This window comes from Lactuca saligna, chromosome 2 (genome assembly GCF_052625555.1).
Source record: "Lactuca saligna cultivar CGN05327 chromosome 2, ASM5262555v1, whole genome shotgun sequence".
In the NCBI taxonomy this organism is placed as follows: Eukaryota; Viridiplantae; Streptophyta; class Magnoliopsida; order Asterales; family Asteraceae; genus Lactuca; species Lactuca saligna.
The window spans coordinates 121,738,763-121,747,398 of record NC_136418.1 but is presented as its reverse complement, the minus strand read 5'-3'; the positions used below and the strand labels follow the sequence as shown (position 1 = coordinate 121,747,398).

The window sequence follows — 8,636 nt, the reverse complement described above, 5'->3', positions numbered from 1 at the left end:
GCAGATGGGTCATTGGAGAGATATAAGGCTAGGCTTGTTGCGAAGGCTACACTCAAACATATGGGACATATTACAATGAAACGTTTTCTCCTATGGCTAAACTAAACATTGTTAGACTTTTATTGTCATTGGCAGCAAATCTCAATTGGAGTCTACAACAATTTGATGTGAAAAACGTGTTTCTACATGGAGACTTGGAAGAAGAAGCATATATGGAGCCATCGCTCGGATTCAATCAAAAGTTTGGTACTAACCAAGTTTGTAGGTTAAAGAAAGCTTTATACGGTCTCAAAAAATCACCAAGGGCATGGCTCGGGAGATTTACCAAAGCCATGAAAAGAATGAAGTTTGAACAAAGTCTGGGAGATCATAGTTTATTTGTCAAAAGATCTATAGACGGGAAGACTACTGCATTAATCGTCTATGTGGATGATATAATCATCACAGGAGATGATGTGGAAGAGATAAAGATGTTGAAATTGCAATTATCAAAGGAATTTGAGATCAAGGATCTAGGAAGACTCAAGTACTTCCAAGGAATTGAAGTTGCACACTCTAAGGTTGGAATTTTTATTTCCCAACAAAAATATATTCTTGACCTTCTTAAAGAAACATGAATGATGGGTTGCAAACCTTCAGAAATTCCTATGGATTACCAGTGTAAACTTGGGAAAGGACTGGATGGACAGGAAGTTGATAAGGGACGCTACCAAAGATTGATTGGGAAGTTCATTTATTTAGCACATACACGACCCGATATAGCCTATGCAGTAAGCGTACTCAGCCAATACATGCACGCTCCTCGAGAGGTACACTTAACAGCCGTATACAAGGTTCTTCAATATCTTAAGGCTACTCCAGGAAAAGGAATTCTATTTAGAAGAAATGGGAGACTAGACTTAGCAGCATATACAGATGCAGATTGGGCTGGATCTTCTCTTGATTTCCGATCCATCTCAGGATATTGCACCTTTCTTGGAGGTAACCTGATCACATGGAGAAGTAAAAAGCAATCGATCGTCTCTAGATCAAGTGTTGAAGCTGAGTTTCGAGCAATGGCTCAAGGCATATGTGAACTTCTTTGTATACGAATCATCCTAAGCGACATTGGTATCAAGTATGCAGGTGTTATGAAGCTCTATTCCAACAACAAATCTGCTATCAACATAGCTCACAATCCTGTACAACATGATCACACCAAGCATGTGGAGATTGATCGTTATTTCATCAAAGAAAAAATAGATAGCGGACTCATATGCACTCCTTACATTCCTAGCAACCAACAACTGACAGACGTTCTAACAAAAGGACTCCCTAGTTCTTTGTTTCAAGGCATCACAAACAAATTAGGAATGGAAAACATCCATTCAACAGCTTGAAGGGGGGTGTTGACAACTCAAGCTGTTGACAGAACAACAATAAATTCACCAGATCACAGGATTGATTTCCAGCTAACTAATTCCCTGATTCCTAGCTGATTGATTTATCTTTGGAAATGATCTGATGTTTTATATATGTATAGTAATTAGTGTAGATGATTTCTTCCCATTCCTAGGTCCCTAAGATTGTACCATATATAGTGTTTTCAGTCTTCATGAATACACACAACATTTTACAAAACTATTTTGTTCACTTCCTACCATATAGAGCCTCATATGGTGCGACTTTTATACTTGCATGATATCTATTGTTGTAGGAAAACTCAATTAACGGCAAATGAGTTTCCCAAGACCCTTCAAAATCAATAACACAAGAATGTAACATATCTTCCAAGGTCTGTATTTTCCGTTCACTTTGCCCATCTATTTGCGGATGGTATGCCGTGCTCAATTTTACTCGAGTACCCATTTCTCGTTGGAAGCTACCCCAAAATGTCGACGTAAAATGACTATCTCGAGCCGAAATAATAGACAGTGGAACTCCATGCAGTTTCACTATCTCGTCAACGTACAATTTAGCTAACCTTTCCAACAGGTATGTCTCCTTAATCGGAAGGAAGTGTGCCGATTTAGTTAATCTATCCACAACTACCCAAATCGCGTCATAGCCTTTCGCTGTCCTCGGTAACTTAGTCACAAAGTCCATCATGATGTGATCCTATTTCCACATTGGAATCTCCATCGACTGTAACTGTCCATAAGGCCTTTGGTGCTTAGCCTTCACCTTCAAGCACGTCAAACACCTTTCAACAAAATAGGCTATATCCTTTTTCATCCCTGGCCACCAGTAAGATTTTCGTATGTCTTGATGCATTTTGTTTGTTCCCGGATGGATTGAGTACTTCGACGGGTGCGCTTCCTTGAGAAGTAGGTTACGCACTTCACCCACTTGTGGTACCCAAACCCTTCCTTGGAAACACTTCAAGCCACGACTCTCCTTTTCCAATGATTATATTACTCCCACCACTCCTTCACTTTTCCACTTCTCTTCCTTTTATGCCTCCTCCTAACTCTTTCTCAAATCATCTAGTAAGCTGGTGGTTACGTTCATCTTCATCATTCGAATCTTAGGTGGTTCTCTTCTTTCCTTATGACTGAATGCATCAGCTACCGCATTTACCTTCCCTAGATGCTACAATATCTCACAATCATAATATTTTAATAGCTCCATCCACCGTTGCTGTCTCACGTTCAAATCTTTCTGATCAAACAAGTATTTCAGACTCTTATGATCAGTGAAGATCTGACACCTTGTCCCATACAAATAATGTCTCCAAATCTTTAAAGCGAACACCACTACATCCAACTCCATATCATGCGTTGGGTAATTATGCTCGTGAACCTTTAACTGTCGTGAGGCATAAGCAATCACCTTACCGTTTTGCATCAAAACACACCCCAAGCCTAACTTGGATGCATCACTATAAACAACGAAGCCATCATTGCCTTCTGGTAAAGATAATGCTAGTGTACTGCTAAGCTTTTCCTTTAAGATGCTAAAGGTATTATCTTGCTCTGGCTTCCAATCGAACTTCACATTTTTCCTTGTCAGGGTAATTAGCGGTGTAGCTATGCGCGGGAAGTCTTATATAAACCTTCTATACTATCCTGCCAACCTAAGAAAACTTTGAACTTCTAATGGGGTCCTTGGTGGTTCCCACTTTTCAATCGCCAAAATCTTTGCTAGGTCCACCTTGATACCATGTTCGTTTACAACATGTCCCAAAAACTGGACTTCCCGAAGCCAGAACTCTCACTTTGAAAATTTGGCAAATAATTTTTCTTTCCTTAATAAACTAAGTGTTAGCCGCAGATGTTGCTCATGATCTGCCTTACTTTTAGAGTATATCAAGATGTCATTGATAAATACAAATTACAAACTTGTCTAGGTATGGCTTGCACACACGATTCATCAGATCCATGAACGCAACTGGTGCATTGGTCAAACCAAATGGCATTACTAGAAATTCGTAATGACCATACCTAGTTCGAAAGGCTGTCTTTGACACATCTTCTTCCTTGAATTTCAGTTGGTGATATCCCGACCGCAAATCGATCTTTAAGAAGTAACTTGCCCCCTGAAGTTGATTGAATAGATCATCTATTCTCAGTAACAAATACCGATTCTTTATAGTCACATTGTTTAACTTCCTGTAGTCAATGCAAATTCACATTGTCCCATCCTTCTTCTTAACGAACAGTACTGGTGCACCCCACAGTGAGGTACTGGTTTGAATAAAACACTTGTCAAGCAAATCTTGCAACTGAGCCATCAACTCCTTCATTTCGGTTGGTGCTAACCGATAAGGCGCACGAACTATCGGTGCTACTCCTAGGGTAAGATCGATTTGAAACTCCACTTGCCTATTCGGTGGCAAGCTAGATAGGTCATCAGGAAACGCATCTTGGAACTCGTGTACAACTGGTATATGTGTTATTTCAGGCTTGTCCTGCTTGGCATCGAGAACATATGCCCAATAACTTTGATACCCTTTCTTTAAATAACGAGTTGCCTTCGTCACTGATATCAAAATAGAATCCTTAACTCGCCGATCACCATAAATCTTTACCATTCCTTTTTTTGGCACGCAAACTTGAACAATCCTATTTTCACAATCTATGATAACTTGGTTTGCCAACAACCAATCCATCCCTATAACGATATCAAAATCACCTAGGGCTATAGGTAATAATTTTAACTGTACGAAACCACCTTCTTTTTTGATAGAGAAATCATCATATTCCTCTCTTACTACTACCCAATGATCGTCAGCAGTTTCAATTTCTTAGGCATGTTCTAGAGTCTTTGCATTTCTACCTAGGTTTTTGCAAAAAGTAGTAGACACAAAAGATCTATTTGCACCAGAATCAAATAACACCCTAGCATGAATTGATTTTACTAGGAAAGTACCTATCACCACATCCGGGGTTTCCTGACCCTCCCGAGCCGTCATGCGAAAAGCTCTAGCTTTTGGTCTACCAGTGTCAGCCTTTTTATCCGTCGACCGATTGTCTGTTATCCTGCGTTGATTGTTGTTACCTTTACTCTAGGGATATTCCGACTTAATGTGGTTAGGGGAACCACACTCATAACATACCCTTCCTGTCTTACATTCTGTGGCTATGTGCCCTGGCTTCCCACACTTGTAGCAAACTTTCTGATTCATGTTACACTCCCCCTTATGATCACGGTTGCATTTCGGACATTGCTTTACTCCAGAGCTTTGATCAACCTTACGTTCTTGCCCTGAAGTCTTGCCTTTCTTTGAATCATTATTCGTACCATCCAATTTTCTTTTCCCCAAAGCCTTGTCTTCACCTTGATGATTCTTCTCACGTTCGCGACCTTCTGTAGCATCAACAGCAGACTGGAAAGTACCCGATTTCTGAATTTGCACAAATTCACGGATAGCTGTTCTCAGTCCCCAAATATAGCATTCCACTATTCTTTCTTCTGTAGATACGTAAATTTTGACAAACCTAGCCTTCTCCGTGAACTTTGTGGTGTACTCCCTCACAGTCATACTCCCCTGCTCCAATCTCAAGAATTCTTCCTCTAATTGCTTAACCACTGTTCGTGGGCAAAAAGATTTTATATATAATAGAAATCAAAACCTAAACAAACGCTACAACAAGGATTTGATTTATTATTTTTTTCCTTTTTATGCAAAAAGATCAATTTTGGACCACAAGGACCGTATTTGCAGTTTGTTAACTAAAATTTATCAATGCAATACATTATATATTTTATTATAGGAAATGAAAATAGATTATTCATTGAAAAGACCAAGTTATGAGGTAGAGTATCACTAAATGGAGTATTTTTCTTAAAATATAATATCATGAAATGGTTACATATTTAACGAAATGATTTTAATTATGCAAAATTATATTTGAGAAAATTTTCAATTAATTTTTGGTAAATGAGGGTTTTACAAATCATTTGAGAATTTTTTGTCGTTCGGAATGATGAAGATATTAGTGATTACGCAACAAAACCTACCACAAGGATTGTCGTTTCACAAGAAAAAAAATGAAATGTTTATTATTTTAAAAATACCATATCCTTTTAATATATGGCACCTGAAGGTTTTTGTAGTGAATATTAATCATTAGGTAATTTAATAAAATTAAGGAAACCATTTACAATGTGCTGTATTATCTCTTAATGATTATGAGAAATAATAGTTATCACAAGATAATTCTCTTTTTATTTGAGTTATTTTAGTTAATAGAGACGATGAAATTAAGATTTAAGATTATGGAATAAAAGATATCGATTTTGATGAAAATTGCATTGATTTGACGATGGGGTTTTCAGATAAACCTTATTTTTATAAATATTTGGATGTGAGGCCAAGGCCATGTGAGGTCTTTATTCTGCAGTTCGTTTCCGACAATTCACATGTGGCTTTTTCGCTAGCTCTCATGCAATATTGCCCCTCAAACCACTATAAAACTAATTAAAAAAAAATGGACTTTTAAAAATTTTAAACATATAATTTAAGACTGAAATATAAAGATTGAAATACGATAAATTTTGATCAGTATATAAAATACGCAATATTATCGTTCAAGTGGTTTATTTTAATAAATTTTATTGTTACCGACATGAACATCCACTATGTGACAATTAGGGTTGTTTGATAGAAAGCCAATAATTCAATGTTGAACCAATAAAATGCATGGATGATTTAGAGACATGCATGATTATTTCTTATTTGGTAAGGTTGTTAAACGGATATAATGAATAAAAAAAGTTATTGTATAATGAACGAAAAAAGTTATTGTTTTAACCTTCTGAGTTCTGACAAAAACAACCTCAAAGTACAAGAAAATACAAAAAGCACTAGTAATTATTTTATTTTCATCAATTTTATTGTTACCGACATGAACATCCACTATGTGACAATTAGGGTTGTTTGATAGAAAGCCAATAATTCAATGTTGAACCAATAAAATGCATGGATGATTTAGAGACATGCATGATTATTTCTTATTTGGTAAGGTTGTTAAACGGATATAATGAATAAAAAAAGTTATTGTATAATGAACGAAAAAAGTTATTGTTTTAACCTTCTGAGTTCTGACAAAAACAACCTCAAAGTACAAGAAAATACAAAAAGCACTAGTAATTATTTTATTTTCATCAATTTAATATATATTCATAAAGCGTTTCATCTTCAAAACACGACGAACAGAAGTCTAATCTTTCAAGAGACTCATCCCAAGTTGAACCAAAGATATGCTTATAAATTTCACTAGAACATGAAAGGATGAAGGAACCAATTATTATTCAAATTATTAGCCCAATCCCAAAGAAATAACCACCATAAAATTTAAAGTATATTCGTCCAAAAAGGATATTTTTTTTTCAACATCAACAAAACATCTACTCTTTTTATAGGATTTCACAAACAGATAAACTTCTAAATCAAACCCCAGAGAAACCAAATAAAGCTTCAATTAATGCAAGGGAAAGTATCATAACAACCTACGTTGAAGATCAATACAAGCTGTTCCAAAAACACAAGATCAGCAACATAGAAAACAATAATCCAAAATAAAAAAACAAATATCGAAATATCAAATTTACGCAGAACGAGAAGGAACCCGTGAAAGTACTTGAAGTAAATTGATCAAATTCAAAGGTAATTTTTAATCGTTTATACTAAAATCAAGAAACTGATCATGTTTATTGACTTGTCGGTAAAGACTTAGGAAAAGCGATATCAATCGCTTCCAAACTTTAAAGAAAATATAAATCAAAGTTCTAAACTTTAAAACTTTAAACAACCACGTATGCAAAATGCATTGGGATGAGCTCCAACAAAATATTAATCGCTTCCATAGGGAAAGAAGATGGTGAAGTAGATGATTGTGGGGAGGGAGGTGGGTGGCGCCAATCATTGTGGCGAGGTGGGAGGGGGGTAGTTGTAGGGAAGGGAAATGGTGGAGATGAAGGCTTCCTGATTGTTAGGAAGGAATAATAAAAGTTTAAATGATAATAATATTAACAAAATATAAATAAATAATTAAATATATAAAGATAAAATTTTTGTTAAAGGGAGGGGCAAAAAGGAATTACATAAAATACTGAAAATGTCAAAATATAAGACATAGGGACTAATAATGTCTTTACGGCAGTAACTAGGGGTAACCGGACAACTTGAGAAGATTGAACCGTTGGATCATTGTGATTTTTGGCCTGGATATTTCTAATACATATATGAAGGTTTTGATAGGAGGTTGAGATACTAACTTTCTATTAAGGTTGATTTTTTTTTTTTTTTTTTTGTTTTTTGTAAATTTTCTAATCTTCTTTTAGCCACTAATGAACCACGATGAACAATAGGCACCCTAGGCTGCCAGAATTCACACCACACGACTACCATGTTTGTAACATCTCAATTTTCAGAAATGAATTTTTAGCTTTATTTGTATTTCCCAAGGTAACTCGACGAGTTGGGAGGCGCCAACTCATCGTGTTGAAGTTTTAATGGCCGCATCCTTTTCAAGACCTACTCGACGAGTAGGAGGACCCCAACTCGACGAGTTGGAGCTGAATGGGAAAATCCTAATTTTTAGAGTTTGCACAATATTTAAAGGACTTAACCCGCATTCTTTGGCCTCCCTTATCACCTTACAGTCCAGAGAAACCCTAGTTCGAGCCTTATACCTTCTTGAGTGTGTGTGAGAGCCTTGGAGAGCGATTTTGGTGTGGTTGTAAAGCAACCATTTGAAGGTAAAAAGTCTTTACCTTGACTTTCCATTTCTTAGACCTTATCCTATGAAATCTTAGTGTCTTTTAGCCCATTTTGGACCCACTTTTGGAAGTTGAGCATGATTCGAAGTTGTAACTTCAGATCTGGACACCTACAGGCCCCTTAGATCTGAAGACTCAAGCTTTCCCATACCATAAACCTCTTATTAAGCTTATTTTTCTTGTTTTAATCCCTTTGAAGCCTTGTATGCACGTAAAGTTAGCAACTTTATCTGGTATCTCTGTCCTAAGAAGCTAGATCTGTAGTTTGGGGCCTTGGAGTCGACTTGAAAGGGCTGAACGCATTATGATAGGAAAACTCGATGAGTTGCTTAACCAAGTCCACAAGTTGGATAAGTGTTTTTCCCACTTTTTGGATTATGAGGGAACTCAGCGAGTTGGTGAGATAACTCGACGAGTTGGTTAGGGTTTTT

General features: G+C 36.6%; 1 pseudogene; it reads left to right on the top strand.

Annotated features, from left to right (window-relative positions):
- The first annotated feature begins 620 nt into the window (after nt 1–620).
- Nucleotides 621–1,379, top strand: LOC145030036 (secreted RxLR effector protein 161 pseudogene; annotated as a pseudogene).
- The last annotated feature ends 7,257 nt before the right edge of the window (nt 1,380–8,636 follow it).